Source organism: Dasypus novemcinctus, chromosome 13, assembly GCF_030445035.2.
Source record: "Dasypus novemcinctus isolate mDasNov1 chromosome 13, mDasNov1.1.hap2, whole genome shotgun sequence".
NCBI lineage: Eukaryota > Metazoa > Chordata > Mammalia > Cingulata > Dasypodidae > Dasypus > Dasypus novemcinctus.
In genome coordinates this window covers 105,136,247-105,154,137 of record NC_080685.1, presented here as the reverse complement: position 1 = coordinate 105,154,137, position 17,891 = coordinate 105,136,247, and the positions used below count along the sequence as shown (strand labels likewise).

Genomic DNA, 17,891 nt, shown 5'->3' with positions numbered 1-17,891 from the left:
TCTGTTTGTGTATTTGTCTGTAAATTGACTCTCCCTCACTGAAATCTAAGGTCTATAGGAGAGAGAGCTTAGTCCACTTTGTTTACACAAATCTCCCACTGCCTGGAACAGCGCCTGGTCCAATTAGGGGTTCACTAAATATTTGTTGAATGAACGAATGAAAATACCTTAATCAAAATGTATCGCCCTTTTTCCCTTTTCTCTTTTTTGCCTTTCCATGTTTTGGACATGTTTTTCCCCTGTTCTTGCCTTTTCCTCCCCCTGCCAGGATCAGCACGCAGGTAAACCTGGGGATTTGTTATCTATAATGGGGAATTGTAGTCTGTAAATCAGCCCTCTTTATCTCTTTTCAGCCCCTTCCTCTCTACCTGGGACCTATAATCTGTTATTTTCTACCATTTCTCTTCTCACAGTTCCCTAATAAATTGCTAGCCTAACTAAAAAAGTAAAATAAAAAGTATCAGAGTAGCATCTGTTTTTGTCCTGCCACGTTTGTTGGTTTTTTCTGAGAGAATATTCTTCCCTAAGTGCAGTTGGACAGTTGTTTTATTCTGTCACAGTCCTTTTATCTGGTGACACAATCACGCCCCTTTGAGACTTGAATTGCAGGGTCATGTGGCAGGATCATGCTGTCTCCAAGGTGTGTAGACACAGATGCTTGTCCTGCATATTTTCAGGCCTTAACTAATGAGACCAAAATTCCTAACCAAATTTAAAAAGGATTTATAAATGTTTGGAAAGCAAGTAACAGAAGAACTTTAAGCCTGCTCGTAAGATTTGATATCTTTTTCTCCCTTGTAAAGACACTAGATAGAAGACCAGTCAATAAGAGAATCTCATCAAGTGAAAAAGAAGCAAACTTCACGAAAAACTTCCCTTTCCCTGTGCTGGAACTCTCAAGCCTTTCCCCTCTTTCTCTCCAGCCTGAGAGGTAGAAAAGCTAAGTGGAGAATGAATTGAATTTTCAAAAACAACCTGATAAGTTTCTACAATTATATTTCCCACAATGCATCTGTTTATTTTCCAAATATGCTTGAACAAAGAGTACTGCTTCGTATCATGTTCATGTTCAATGAAAGGAGTGTATAATAGACTTGGAACAGCCCATAATTTTACACTGAAAGCTGCCATCTGAGGGAATCTCAGCATTCTTTCACTGTTATTTATTAGTTCCTACATTTATTGCTTTTTTAAAAAACTGAGAAATACTGGTGAAATTTAAAACAGTTTAATTAAACTTCAGATGTGTGGTTTTGATAAGCCTGGCACAGAGCCATGGCATTCCAAGATTCTCAAATAGCATAATCTAATTATTTTTTTTTTTCTAGAACATAGAGGTCATAAACACACAGTAATCTGAAACACTTAGTGTCCTGCCAGCTGGCATCTTCACCTTTCCAGTTTCCCTGCACTGTAATTTTGCTCCCATTTGTGAGGAACTATGGATTTCTCCACTTTGGTAGATTGTATTAAGTTACACACTATTCAGTTGAGGTATTTTTTAATGAACTAATTACATGTTAGTTAATAATAGAACATTGCTTTAACAGTCAACTGCTGAATATCACATTTAAAGAAATTACTTCAGTCTTGCATTAGGAATGTCTGGGAACAGGACTGACTATGAAAACAATAATGATTACCTAGCAATGAGTTGTTGAGTTATAAGTAAAGGCATGAGTATTAGATATCAGTATTATTAACAACAGCATCAAGAACAAAGACCACATCTGTAAAATGCAAATTTTAATTTTTCCTGCCAAAATAATGTTTGTCCATGCTTAATTTTATCATTAGTCAAAAGATGAGGAGCCATACTGAGTAGGCCCATTGCTAGAATCCAATTCAAACTCCTGACTCTGAAGATATAATGCTCTTAATTCTTCTATATCGCAATCTGGATTAGATGAATCATCTCCTCTCTATGCTTAGGCCCATGATGCTTTTGCAGACATTAATGATTTTACCTTTATAGTAGCAAACAGATTCTTTTGGTCCTGAGATGTATGCCTCGCCCTTTCTCTGCTCTGCTTTGCTTTGCTGGGGAACGGCGCCTGCAGGCAAGGTTTCGTAGGCTCCCATGTCACCTGGCTTCCCCTTGGGCTCATTCCTTGAGAAAGAAACACTGTTAGGAGCCTGGAAGATGTAAGGAAGGGAGGGAAAAAGTGATGGCACTTCTCTCTCTGACTCCTGGCATCTCCAGAAGCAGTTACATTTTCTCCATCCACCTAATTGTGTTCCCATAATTCCCACATCCAACTTAGAAGTGGTAGCATCTTCCCACCTTTGCCAATTTCTGGGTTGTCTCACTGTCCCATTTGGCTTCTTAGCTGTTCTTTCACTGGGGTAACAAATGCCCAAGTCTTCTAAATATCCAGTGGTTTTTATTTCCTGACAGACCATGACTGAGATACCAGACTACAAATCACAATTTCTTGAGGCTACCTCCAGTTTTCATTCATTTCACATGCTTATTTCTCAGCCTTTTTTATTACATCTTTTTGATGCAAAATTGCATAAAGTATTTTTTTTTCTTTCTCTTTTAAAGAGAATGTTGGGCTTGGGAGGGAAGAGAGAAATATTGGGAAAGCTATTTAAATAGCACTATAACTCTGCCTAACTCATCTGTATCTGGGGTTCCACTTTTTCCTGCACAGCAGGGCACACATTTTTGGTGAGGTCACACACACCTAGGGACATGATGTCATCATGCACGTTGTGTTGCAAACAGATTTAATAATGCATTGTTGCATCTTAAACCCTGAGATGGAATGATCTGCTCCCGCCATCAACCCCAGGACCCATCTGGTAGACATGTTAGTCAATGACCCCAGGAACTCAGCATGTTTCTCCCTATTGAGATAGAACAGAAATAACTCTTACAGATTTAAAGACCGGTTTTATAACATAGCAATGAGGTCATCGCTACGAGTGATTTTTCTTTGTGTTTCTTCTTTCTCTGCCTCTCTTTATTTCTCTCTCCCCTTGTCCTTCTCTCCTTCTTGGACTTCGCTAGAGAAGAGTAAGGACTCTTCTCCATTCTTCTCTACCACTGTCCACCGAAGTGTTAACACCTACAGGAAAGGTACCTCAGCCAAGCATTCCATTATGGAATACATGTTAATTAAATTATTTCAAAACTATGTTCCCCAAAGGTTTCGTTAAATGCTGACCACCCATTTTTCCAACCTAGAAACTAAAGAATCATCTTGATCTCCTTACTTTCCCTCATAGTCTGCTCTTACTTTTGTTTCCAGTCTTGCTGATCACTAACTCAGCCTACCCCTAAGCACCCAATGTCTTAACTGCATTTTTCACTCCATGAGTTCTCCATGAATATTTTCACATCTCTTTTGTTTCTTGCATTGTTTTTCCTGACTGCTTTCACTGCTTGAAAAAATGACTTCCCATCCTTCTCAAATGGCACTTCCTCCAAAAACATCTCAAATCCTTCCAGGTAAAGAAGGTGACTTGAATACACACACAAAATTGATCCCTTTAGAAAAGATACTAAGGCAACAGTAATATATGTATTGGAATGTGCAAGAAGAACTCAAGGGTAAGAGGAATAGGAGAGAAGAAAATAATAAACAAATTTTGGAAGCGAGAAAGCAGATGGATTCATGGAAAATGACTTGGACACACAAGGAAAAGTAGTACTGAGCCAGCAGTAGGGAAAACCAGAAACCGACCCTGAATTGTCCTATATAATCCCACAGAGGCTTAGATTTATTCATGGCAGGTACCTTCGGAAATGGGGGTGAAGAGAGATGGGTAAAATAAACAGGATTAGTTGAAACTAGATTTTAAGAGTGGTCAGCTCACGGATCCCCCAGCTCTCTTCGCCAACCTGTGCCTTCCTGGCTCATTGTCTAGAAAGGATAATACACAGGGTCTTAGGGAGCAGCAGGCACCGATGACAGTGTGAATGTCTTACTGTAAAAGTGATCCCATGCATCCTGAAAGCAAATAACCCCAGCTCTCTGTGTCCTCTTGGCTCCCAGAACACTAACTGGCAGGACATTGGAGAAATCTTTTATGGGAAAAAAAAATTTTTTTTGCCAAAAAGAATCGTATTAAGATGTTGACAATGGAGATTCTCCATCAAAAATAACCAGCTAAATAGCTCTATAATGAAACTTAGACTTGACAGTCCCCACTCATATGCTCAGAGACTCAAACCAGTTTATGAATGCCCTACTTTTAAATACGAAAAATACCAGACTCCTGAGGAAAGCCTTCAACGTGAAATATATAGAACAGAAAAGGGGGGGAAAAGTTCTTTTCATGCACATCACCCAAAGCTACTTAGCTGAGGCAAGGATTATTCGGGGAGAATGAAACCAATAACAACAACAAAAACCTTCATTGATATTATCAGAGAGATAAAAGATAAATGCAACCTTGTAATAAGAATCATAAATTACTTTAAAAAAAGAAAGAGAGCATTAAAAAAAGCTTTTTGAATTAAAAAATACCACTGCAGATATGAAGAATTTTAAAAATCTACTAGGAAGTTTGAAGATAAAATGAAAAAAGCTTTTAAAAGTGAGCAAAAGGACAAAATGGAAAATTCAAGAGAAAGAAATTAAAGTAAGAGGATGAGGATGAGTGATCCAAAATCCAGAAAACAAGTATTCCAAAAAGAGTAAAGAAATGGAAAGAAGTAAAGTATCAATAGAATTATTTAAGAAAAATTCTCACAATGGAAGGACAAGATTGAAATATCCTACCAAGTACCCAGCAAAATAATTACCACGAAAGCCCATATCAAGGCATATCATTGTGAAATTTCAGCAAAGAGGAAATTCTAAAAGTTTCCAAAATGAAAAAACAACTAGGTCACATACAAAGAACCAGGAATCAGAAAGACTTTAGATTTCTCAGTGGCCCTAGGAGATGGAAGGCAAAAGAGCAATGTCTTCAAAATTCTGTAGGAAAATGATTTCCAACCTAGAAGCCTAGACTGGATAAATTATCAACCAAATTTGAAGGTAGAATAAAGATATTCTCAGACCTACATTGTCCTAAAAATTTACCTCCCAGCTACCCTTTCATAGAAAGCTATCAGAGCATGTGTTCCTCTCCCCAGAAACAGTTAACTAAGAGAGGGAAAGGCATAGACTCCAGGCAATATGAGCTCCAGGAGAGGAGAAAAGCCAAGGCAATATCAAGAGGACAGTGCAGGGAAGCAGATTTGCCTCAACAGATAGAGCATCCACCTACCACATGGGAGGTCCAGGGTTCAAACCCAAGGCCTCCAGACCCATGTGCAGTGCTGATGCATACAAGGAGTGCCGTGCCACACAGGGGTGTCCCCCACATAGGGGAGCCCCACACGCAAGAAGTGAGTCCCGTAAGGAGAGTCGCCCAGCACAAAAAAAAGTGCAGCCTGCCCGGGACTGGCTCTGCACACACGGAGAGCTGACACAGCAAGATGACAGAATGAAAAAGAGACACAGATTCCTGGTGCTGCTGACAAGAATATAAGTGTACACAGAAGAACACACAGTGAATGGTCACAGAGAACAGACAACTTGGGGGGGGGGGAGGGGAGAGAAATAAATTAAAAAAACAAATCTTTAAAAAAAAAAGATGCAGAACATTATATATCCTGCTATAACCTACTGAATGGACTGGGGGAGAGTATAAACTACAATGTAAACTATAATCCACGCTGTGTAGCAGTGCTCCAAAATGTATTTATCAAATGCAATGAATGTGTCACACTGATGAAAGAGTTGTTGATGTGGAAGAAGTGGGGGGCCTAGGGAGTGGGATATTTGGGAACTTCTTATATTTTTTAATGTAGCATTTTGTGTGATCTATGTATGTTATAAAAAAAGGAAAAAAAAAAACTGTGCAAGGAGTCAGGATGCAGCAGGATGCAGCTGTGCTGCAGGCACCTGGCAAAGGCCACCTAGTTGAAACAGCTCAGAAGACTCTAGAACAAATTCTGGAAGATGAAATTAAAGGGCTCTGAATGTCTTAAGAAATTTAGACAATTGCTGAAGTATTGGGAATGAAATTACTGATTAGCACTCGTGAAGTACATTTAAAAATGAGAAAAATATTAACTCTAGGGAAAACAAAAGGTTGTAAGGGAAAGGAAACCTAATTTTATCTTACATGATTCAGTTATGAATACTGTTTCCATAGTCCTGATAATACAGAATATTCACTTCAATAAAAAATACCACATAATCCTGTTGCGAGAATGGAAGAAGAAAGGGTACACATCTACTATGAGGGGAAATAGAACAAAAACCTCATCTTCCCTAAGTGGAAATCAATAGATAAAGCCTAAAATTGAAAAATTGAGAATTAGTAGTGCAATGGTTGTAAATAATTCAATGATCAGCCAAAAGAGGCGACAGCGGTTATCTCTGGGGAAGGAGAAATGTGGGACACGAGCTAGAAAATGGTGATTTCTTAAAGTTTTACAGACCATGAAGAACTATTTGAATGTTTAAATTGTGTGATATATAACATTGACCAAAAAATTACAGACACCATCAGGCAAATTTAATTGCTCCTTCCTTTTTCCTCATAGTGCATTAATCATCTAGGGCACCACATAGCATGCTGGGAAGGCTGCCTGCATGTCTATCTCAGTAGACCATCAGCTCATTCAGGACAGAAGCCTGTCTTAGTCACCTTGGTTTCCTTGGTGCTTAGCATGCTGTCTGACACAGAGATAGCATTCAATAAATCTTTCCCCAAAAAATTTTGTGGAATTATTGGGCCTAATTCTAGCATATGGAATTAGAGAATTTTTTTAAAAGCTTTATTTATTTATTCACCGCCCCTCTCCCCCATTGTCTGCTCTCTGTGTCCATTCACTATGCATTCTTCCATGTCTGCTCATCTTCTTTTTAGGCAGCTCCAGGAACCTTCCAGAGTGGGAGAGAGGTGCTCAGTCTCTTGCGCCACCTCAGATCCCTGGCCGGCTGCATCTCTTATCGTCTCTCCTCTGTGTCTCTTTTTGTTGCTTCATCTTGCTGCACCAACTCTCTGCTCAGGCCAGCTTGCCATATCGGCCAGCTTGCCATGAGGGCCAGCTTGCCTTCACCAGGAGGCCCAGGAAATCAAACCCTGGACCACATCTACTTTCCTGGAATTACAGAAATTAAGTCCAAGTTTTCTTTCCAAATATTGAAGTAGAGTTGCTATACTCTCTCTTGATTCTTCTCTTCAATAGATTAAAAATTCCCAGTATATCAATTATTTGTGGGTCGTTATTTTGATTGTTTTGTTTTTTAATTTAATTTAATTTTTTAAATTACATTTTTATTGCAGAAGCTGTGAACTTACTAAACAGTCAAGCACATATGTAGAATTCCCATACAACACCCCTTCACCAATACATCACACCATTGTGGAACATTTGTTATAGACTATGAGATAATACCACAAGACTATTACCACTATTATTTGTGGTATATTTTAAAGTCTACTTGCCACTCACCATCTTGGTCGCAGGCCCCAGTTACCTCTAATTAGTCCATATCTACAGAAAATACTGGATAAAATGGATAAAATGTAAAAAGTGAGATCTGACCTGTGCAGGCCAAAGAGAATGCCCACCTCCCTAGATCTAGATACTGTGTATCTATCACTACAACCTGAAAGCACATTAAAATTTTTATAAACCATCTTACTTGTTGATGCATATTTAGCTAGCAATCTTCTAAAACTCCTCCAGGACCTCTCCTATTTTATTGCTGACAATTGCCACCCCACTCCACAGCACCATTTTTTATATGTACGTTAATTTTGAGTATCAAATATAAGATTGTATAATGTTTCCTTTTTATATTGTTTAGTCCATCATTAACATGGGTTGAAACTATGGTTTTAAGCTTCAGTGAACCAATAATTACTCTACTACCCAACTTTCCATAATCTGCAAAGTTGATAGCACCCTTTTTGTAAGGTAACTCGGGTCATTACTAAAAATGTCCACTGAGTCAAAGATGAAGATCTAATCTCCCAGCATAATTTTAAAGTCTCCCACATGATGCAACCCCTGAGTCCAGAAAGCCACAGGTAAACACTGGAGTAGCAAGTCGGTGGAGGTGTTGAAGACAATGTCCTTAGAGGTGACCGGGATGACAGCAGGGATGTTCCTAGGACAGCTATATGTGTCTGATCTAGAAGGAAACGATGCTACTGGTGATGGAACCAAGGAGGGACCTTTAAAGACAGGTCTAAAGGCTCTGATGACAGTAGGCAAAGAACCATTTCCTGCCATTTTTGTAGATTCACAAAACGAAAATGAGAGGTGGGATGTTATTTCTAAATCACAGATGAAGAACATTTTTAAAATGTGGCATAGGGAACATATGAAGAGTGAATCCCAAGAAAAGAAAAATTGTCCCAGAAGACAATTTGCGAAGAGAAAATAACCTGGAAGATGCAAAGCAAATTATCATTAAAAACTATCCAAGACTTCCAGAGCAAAAAATATGTGAAAGTTCATGTGTTAGAAGCCCACAGAGGCCAAAGAGCATGGGTGTTCGGCTGGGTCCACAGACTATGTAGGAAAAGAAAGATTTTAATAGTTTCGGTGTTGCAGGATGGTGTGGGGTTATCTGCGGTGAGTGTTGTCAGATGAGCTGTGTAAGTATTACATTGGGGTGGTCCTGTCCACTGAGAGTGTTGCTGTGTACGGAATGCTCAATCTTATGCCAGAGGGCAAGTAGGTATCAGGGACCATGAGCTGAATTGTGACTTCTGGGAACGAACTGGGTTGGCCTCTGCCAGAGATGCTGATAACATGATCAATGAAGAGTCTGATGTTGATGGTCCCGTTTAACCATAGACACATGATGATCTGAGGAGAAAACATGTCTAAAATCTTAAAAGCATGGTCCTTAGTCACCAGGTGCTTTCGAGATCACTTCTTTGATAGGGGATACTGTGAAGTCACTCCTTCCTCATTGGTCCAAATACAGGTGGAAGGTGATGCTACACTCTTCAAACATGACTATTTTGAGGAAGAGGCGTTTTTGACTCTGTCCTCTCAGTTGTACCTGGAGACCTGCATCCCAGCTCTGGGCAATGTGCTGTTTTACCCAGTTCTGCAGAACAATTTAGGATGTGCACCTTGAAGCAGAGTGTCCTTTCCTCACCTTTAAGGAGCTTCTGAACCTACTAGAAGACTTGGCTTGTGACATGGTAGATAGAGTCTTGGAATCACCTGTAGCAAGCTTAGTCTGTGACCTCGATCTGAGCCTAAAGACCCCCAAATGGCCTTTCAAACGGATGAACTATACACATGCCATTGTGTGGCTACAAGAACACAATATAAAGGAAGAAGACGGAACTTTCTATGAATTTGGAGATGATATCCCAGCAGGTCCTGAATGAATGATGACAGGCACCATTAATGAGCCAATCTTCCTGTGTTGATTTCCTGTAGAGATCAAATCTTTCCATATGCAGCCATGTCCTTAGGATTCCCACCTTACTGAATCTGTTGATACATTGATGCCTAATGTTGGGGAGATTGTGGAAGGCTCAATGTGTATCTGGGATAGTAAGGAAATGCTGGCAGGTTATAAAAGGGAAGGGATTGACCCCACTCTATTACAGATCAGAGGAAATATGGAACATGACCTCATGGGGGACATGGCTTGGGCTTGGAACCATCCTTGACTTGAATTCTGAATAGGTACCACATCCGAGATGTATGCTTATATTCTCAATTTTCCAGTACTGCAAGTCATAACCAAGTCCTGCTGAAGTATTAGGAAAGAATATCGTTCACGAAAAGAACAGCCTCTTTAAATAAAAAAGAAAAAAGCCAATATCTTCCTTTTTGTTCCACTGGGGTGTAACTTTGTTTTCTCTTTCTGTTCTCTATTCCCGCTACCATAAAAAGTTCCAAATTACTTGAACATCAAATGACATTGATGTTGTCATTTTAAGAAAACAAAATCCATTACAAATTTTGTTGTATGTAACCCTACAGTTATGGGTTCATTTCAGCATTTTCGTATCCAAATGCACCGTGTTTTTAATTAAATAGCTTTTAATTATGTTCTAAGGCATCCCAGTAACTTAATTTTTCTGCCCTTTTCAGTGTAACTGGAACTTATATCCTTTTATTCTATATCCTTTTATTCTAATATAAAATTTATATCCTTTTATTCTAACAGTGAGCTAAATAAAAATGGACAATATGATATGGTGCTGCAGGGACAGTTACCAGACACTGTATGTCCTCCCATGGCCCACTGGGTGGACTGTGGGAGAGTGTGGGCTATGATGTGGACCATTGACCATGAGGTGCAGCAGTGCTCAGAGATGTATTCACCAAATGCAATGAATGTCTCATGATGATGGAGGAGATTGTTGTTATGGGGGGAGGAGTGGGGTGAGGGGGATGGGGGTATATGGGGACCTCATATTTTTTAATGTGATATTAAAAAAATAAAGACAAAAAAGATGCAAAAAAAAATATGATATGAAAATTTGATATGATATGATATAAACCAGCAGTAGATATTGAGATCAAATGAATCCAGTCTCTTGAATGTGATAATTATTTTCTAAACCTGTATAGCTGCTTATAATTCTGAGGCATACGACTTGATATGGAAGTTTGTGTAAATATGGAATTGTCTTAATTTCAAGTAAGAGCATGAATCATTTCGGGTAGTTAAATGATTCACAACATCCCTTCTAGCATTGGTTTATGCTAAAGAGGCAGATTGCTCTTCTTAAGTAATTAAGAATAAATGAATTGTAAAAGAATTTATAGCTGGAATCTTAATAACAACTTAAGTGGCCGCTTGAGTTGTTCCCACCAGGCCTTCAGCTCTAATCTGTTGCCTTATTAACTCCCAGCAGGCTTACTGAATGGTTTCATTTCAGACTCAGTTAATTTCTCCCCCAAAAGGCACACCATGTATTCTCAATAGGCTGTATTTCTAGCATTCAATAAATGGGCACACATAAAATTAAAAAAAAAAGATTAAAGGCGCCCGCTTGTGTTGACAGTACTTGTTAGTGAGCATCCTCCAAGCCTGACCATTCAACCAACTGTGAAGTTCCTTAATTGTCAATATCATTCAGATTATATTTTTCTACTTTGTTTATAAAGATAACATGGAAATCCTTGTCAAATACCTTGTCCAAGCAACAACAACTATAACAAAAATAGCCAACAGCTATAGTGTATATATATACCAGACACTTTTCTTGGGAACAAAAACTGGTGTTTTACATATTAAATCTCATTCAATCATTGCAACTCCTAAAGCAACACTTATTTCTCTGATTTGCAAATCTACTAATACTGTCCTTTTACTACATATATTTGTCAAATGTGTCAGGTAAATAGAAATACTGTGTTTTCATGCCTTCCCTTGGAGAGAAAGATAATAAAGCATGTTAAACATTCTGAAAGTCCTGCAATAAAGAAGTCGGTTTTTTGACACAGAACTTCCCAAACGGATTTAACTCTATAACTCCTTTTCTGAAGCACCACACATATTCAGAGCATCACAGTTGGGAAATATCATGCTGACCCTTTGCTCAGCCTTCTCCTACTTTTTCATTAATTTGACACATGCTTTGCTTCTTCAAGGGCTTTGACTCAAAGTATTCTATTCCACCTGAATCCCTCCATCTTCTGCCATATGTATGCCTCTATAAACTTTACCCATCCACCCTAATTTAGAAATTTTCAAAAATTATGATTATATTGAAAAGAGGGATTTATGCCTTTTCAGAAAAATCCAGATCTTTAAGGGTATCATCCATGAGGTTTTATCAACAGAACTTCATCTATTGTCACTGTCACAGAACTTCTCCAACTAGATTAAAAGTTCTTTAAGGTCAAAAGACTACCTCTTATTCATATTTTTATTCAGCATTTCACCAATTACAATATCTTACCAGTAGTAAATGCTTTTAAAAATCCATGTATTAGTCCGGAACGTAATACTATCTACTCCTTCAGTTGCCACTGGGTGTTCTGCAGATGTTGGGAAAAATATGGAATTGGTGCAATTCCCAAACACATCAATACATATTCCAAATCCTGGCTGGGAGAAATTATAAATCTGAGCAACAGTCCATCCCAGTAGGATGCTAGCTTTCTCAGCTTCGGAACGCACATGTAGACTTAGAGACTTGGGTGTAGGACTCTGAGAATAGGTAAATATGTTGTTCCCATCTGACAAAAGTCATCCACCAATCAACAGTTTTGAGAATATCACAGCTCCTGAAACCAGTCCTCGAGCACAGAAATGAATTGGCCCATGAGTCACTCCTCCAACTCCACAGAGAAGTCAAGAGCTCTGGTCCCATGTCCACTCATGAGCATGATTCCAGTCACACCATGGAGATTATTTTGGTTACAAGAGTCACAGTCCCAGAGATTGAAGAGTAATCATATCCATGAGCTACTTCAATAATAAATTATTTGCTTGCATTTCAACTGAGAGTGTTTGGATTTGGGTCTCATTATAGACTCAGAAAACAACTCAAACTGGTTTTCAAACGCCTTTGATCTTCTATAACCAAAGTATGTTTAGCTAAGCACTACCCCCTTAATTTTTAAAACCCACACGTTCTTTATAGGAAATGTTGCTCATACTCTTTTGACTCATTTACATGTTAAATCATCAAAATATTGTTTGGTAAGGATGTTTTGATTGTTTTGATGTCCAAGAAGACTTTTCAAGCATTTTTATAAGCTGTTTTTCTTAAAAACAGGAAGCCTCATTTTGCCAAGAATAAACAAACCGAAAGCTCAAGAGGCAGGAGGTTGCTTGAAAACTCCAAACCCACAAAGTTGAGTGGGTTCTAAACTTGGCAACACACCTTTCCCCCCTCCTTTTGTTCAATGTGGTTGCTTGTTTTCCTCTTAAAACCAAACCCCTAAAGCTAGGCTGAGAGGCAACATAAAAGAGCAAACAGGAAGAAAAAATAAACAACAAATGAAAGTGAAATTGAAGCCATGATCTTTTCCCCACGGGGAAACTGAGGCACTGGAAGGTTAGTTTTCCCTCAAGATCTGGGTACAAATTTGGATCCAAACCAAACAACCAAGCGAGCACTCCTCTTGCCTGCTTGCTTTATGGTCTTAACCTTAGCCATCAGACAGCAGACACAGTTTACACCTTCCCCCTTCCCCCCACGCAAAAGATGAACCAATTCCAAAGCTTAAGTCAGCTGTAAATCACCAAGCCTTGCTGCTTCCAGAAGCCAAAAAGCACCTCATCATGTGTTTTCGACCCTGCCAAAGAAAAGGGCCCTGCCCAGTTTTGATTCCGTTCAGGTCGTAAGAAAGCTTGCAGTGGCGCGTGTGGGAGAATGCAATGTGGGTGGGCAACACCGAACAACCCTGCACCGAACCACAGGGAAAAAAAAAGTTGTTGGCTCCACTCATCATCTTTCCCATGCATCTGCAGATTCTTTTGCCTGGTGATTTGGTTCCCAGTGGTAGGCATCTCTGAAATTTAGATCTCCTTCCAAATATTCTCAACCCAATGCAAAGCACTCTCTGGACTACATTTCTGAGGCAGCTGATGCCAGAAACCTATCTGCATTTTTCCCTTTCATATCCTAATTCTGAATTTAGTTTCCCTTTTACATTTGGCTCTAGAATCCTAGGAAAGGGGGAGGGCAGGATCCAACAAACAAGCCCATTCAGCCCGAGTTAGGCCACGTAAAAAATGAAATCGTCATTTTGGTGAAGCTTTTAGATTCACATTGCATGTATTTTTAAGTAATGTAAGACCATGAAACTGAAAAGCACTTGGTATTTTTCCTCCTTCCATCCCTCACCCCAAATCAAATTAATAGTAAATTGATTCTTTTTTTTTAAATCATAAAACACACAATGTATCTCTTCTCTCAAGCTGTCCCTAAGCCAGCCAAAAAAAGAAAGAAAAAAAAACATCACATTTAAAATTATCAAATATATATATGGAATTTTTTATTAGAAATTCAAAGGACAAGGTTATAACCACTTCAATTGCTAGAGCATGCTTTCTACATTTATAACAAGCTCAATCCCCCTCCAGTACTAGAGTTATCGGTTATTTATACCCCAACTTCTTAGAGACTAAAGGGGCAAGATAACAGGGCATGATCACATTTTGCAATTTGTGGTTTTGCACAAACAGGGAATTTATTCTCCTTTCTCTAAACGCATGTGAGAACTAAAGACAAAGTGAATGCTATACATGTGTCAAGGAAAGACGGAAGACTTTCTAAAAGACTGTGAAAATGGCTCTGAAAGTTTCTCATTCCCTTTATCTTACTTTTCCCCTCTCCCTTTTAATGAGGTATAAGGTATAACCATCTAAGTGAAGGCTGCTTCTATCTTGGAAAAGTCCCAACCAGCAGTTTGCCATGCATGTGCACTGACAGGACCGCAGTCCTGGGAGTTTGGCCTAATAAAAAAACTGCGGCTTGGCAGAGTAGAAACAGACCGAGGCCATTTACAGGAGGGGAGACAATGCTGAAGAGTGAGCCATAATATTAGAATATGGGCCCCACCAGGAGAAGAATTCAGAGCCTGGAACCTATCTAGACCAAAAACAAGCGAACCAGGGAGCAAAGCAAAATACAGAACAAAGCTACTGTAGGCACCAGGACTAGCTAATCTCTAAGCTCCTTTCTAGCTCCTGCAGGATCCTCTGGTTCTGTTTTCTGGGATTTTTACTTTGTGATTAAATGTCTGCATGTTTAAACCGAATGTCTACTGTCTGAGCAGATCCAAGATGTAGAACCCGCAGTGGGAGGAGGGATTATCAACACTGTAGCAGCCTTTCTCAGCCCACACTAATGCTTATCTTTGCTTCGTATGATTAGCGTGGTGATTTGAAGAAAACACGTTATGAAAATAAAATGTGAAATTTCAGACCATAAATTTAGGTAATATACAAATTCCAATTTAGTTTATAAGAAAATCGATTCATACGGCATAGATACACACTTTCCTGGTTAATTCTTGTTTTTTTGTATTTATTTATTGTTATTTTTTTCTTCCCCACCTTCTCCCCTGCCCCACTGTTTTTGCTGTCTGTCTGTATCCATTTGCTGTGTGATCTTCTGCATCTATTTCACTGTTTGTCTTCTCTCCTTGTCTTTTTCCTCTAGGATTCACTGGGATTTGATCCTGGGGACCTCTGATGAGGAGAGAGGTTCCCTGTCAATTGCGCCACCTCAGTTCCTGGTCTCTGCTGTGCTTCACCTTGACTCTCCCCTTCATCTCTTTTTTGTTGCATCATCATCTTGCTGCATGGCTCACTTGCGCGGGCACTGGTTCACCACGCGGGCGCTCAGCTTGCTGTGCGGGCACTCACCTTGCCACGCAGGCACCTGGTTCACCATGCGGGCACTGGCTTGGCACACAGGCACGCTTTCTCTTCTTCTTCTTTTTTTCACCAGGAGGTCCCAGGGATCAAGCCCGGGGCCTCTCATACGGTAGGCAGAGGCCTTATCACATGAGCCACATCTGCTTCCCTCCTAGTAAATTCACTCTGGGTTTCCCAACTGCTATGGCAAATATCACACAGTGGGTTTGGCTTAAACAATAGGAATTTAGTGGCTCATGTGCTGGAGGCTCGCTTCTCCTGAGGGTTGGTAGTGTTCCGAGAGGTTGGCCTTCCTTGGGGCTCCTTGGCCTTCCTGCCACATGGCTATGGCTTCTCCTTTCTCTTTCAGTCCCAGGTGACTTCTGGCTACTGACTCTTCCCCAGGAATTTCTCTTTATAAGGCTTCCAGGAACAGGATTAAGACCCACCCTGATTCAGTTGACCATACCTTAACTAAAAATAATATCTTCACTAAAGCTCCTATTTACAGTGGGCTCACATTTACAGGAATAGAGTAAAATTATGAACGTGTTTTTGGGGAATACATTACTTGATCCACCATGCTCATTTTCCTTCTCTTCCTAATCATCATCTACAACAGGTATCATCTGAGGAAGAATTCATTATCTCATCTCCTTCACAATTTCTCCTCTGTTGTCCATGGTATTATGATTCTCCCAGTCACTTGAACTGTGGTGGTTTGAAGCTGGGTGGCCCCCGAAAGATCATGTTCTCAAAGCTAGTCCCTTCCTGTGGGTACCTGTTGTAGGTGGGATCTTTTTTTTTTTTTAAGATATATTTAGTTAGTTAGTTATCTCCCCTCCCCCCCCCACCCCGGTTGTCTGTTCTCTGTGTCTATTTGTTGTGTCTTCCTTGTCTGCTTCTGTTGTTGTCAGTGGCTCGGGAATCTGTGTCTCTTTTTTGTTGCGTCATCTTGTGGTGTCAGCTCTCCGTGTGTGTGGCGCCATTCCTGGGCCGGCTGCACTTTCTTTCACGCTGGGCAGCTCTCCTTACGGGGCGCACTCCTTGCATGTGGGGCTCCCCTACGCGGGGGACCCCTGTGTGGCAGGGCACTCCTTGCGCACATCAGCACTGTTCATGGGCCAGCTCCACATGGGTCAAGGAGGCCCAGGGTTTGAACCACGGACCTCCCATGTGATAGACGGACGCCCTAACCACTGGGCCAAGTCCGCAGCCCGGTGGGATCTTTTGATGACAATGGAGAGAAAGACAGAGAGAACACCCTAGGAGCTAAGAGAGAAATCCACAAAGACCCAGAGAGAAGCTTACAGAAGCAGAGAGAGAAAACCAGAGGGAGCCAGAAGCTGAAGCAATGAAATCCAGAAGAGAAGGGAGACCAGCAGATGCTGCCATTTGACACAGGAGTCCAGGATCACCAGCATCTGGTCTTCGGGGGAAAAAAGCATCGCCTGAGGAAACCTTGATTTGGACACTTCCATGGCCTAAGAACTGTGAGCCTGCAAGCTTTTGCAAACTAAAACACTAAGTATATGGAAATTATCTCAGATATCCTCTTCCTTCTTCTCTCCTATCACATCCATCTACCCTACAAGCTTTATCAGTTCTCACTGTTTAGTATTTCTAACATCTACTCTCTCCATTTTACTTGCCACTTCTGGCATCTTAATTCAGCCCAAAAATTTCAAGTCTCATCTCTTGTATTTGTTGCTCAAATGGGATCCCTATTTCCTTTCTTTACCCCATCCAATCAAAGTGAAATATTTTAGTCAAAATAATTTTATATGACATCGCTGTGCATTATTAATCCAGTTTTGAGTATGGTAGCTACTTCATAAAATGTGTGCCATAGATGATTTTCTATTCTTGGCTCAAGAGCCTTTAATACCTACCTATTAAGGAAAATTCCAAACCTTTCACCTGGCATTAGATATCATCAATGATCTTGTTCCCCTTATTATTTTTAAACCTCATGTCCCATTGCTTCCTTCCTTGGAAATGCCACTTCCATCAAATTAGTCCATCCATTATTCTCCATACAAATCATCCACAATCCTCTCTCCATGCCCTGTTTTCCTACACATTTTTATTGCCTCAGCCTGACTGGCATCTTTCTTCTCTGGACTATTGCATTAAACAGCCACTTAACACATGATCTTTAGAATTACCAATATTTTGTTTCTCAAAGTAATCTGAAATAATGAGGATTGTGAGAATTCATTTTCTGCAATCACCTCTTTATTAATTAAAAGTGCAATCTATGTGTATTACTTCACTTGAGAAACAAAACTTTCATGGGAAATAAGGTAGAGAATTAACACTTAAAGAGCATCTAATAAGTGCCAGTTCTCTGCAGGGTGTTTTAAAACTGGCATCACATATCATTCTCACAGCAACCCTAAGGGGATAAATATTCCTGCCATTTAACTATCAAGGAGGGTGACTTAGCAAACTTAGGAAAATTTTCCCAAATCACAGGGTAGCAAGTGCCAGTTCAATCAAGGAGTTATAGAAATAATTAAATGAAGTAATATACAGTTCTGGAATGGAATAGCTCTAAATAGCTGCTAA

The 17,891-nt window shown here is 39.9% G+C and overlaps 1 pseudogene; it reads left to right on the top strand.

The window, feature by feature from the left end:
• Positions 1-8,090: 8,090 nt before the first annotated feature.
• Positions 8,091-9,755, top strand: LOC101420536 (asparagine--tRNA ligase, cytoplasmic pseudogene; annotated as a pseudogene).
• Positions 9,756-17,891: the final 8,136 nt, after the last annotated feature.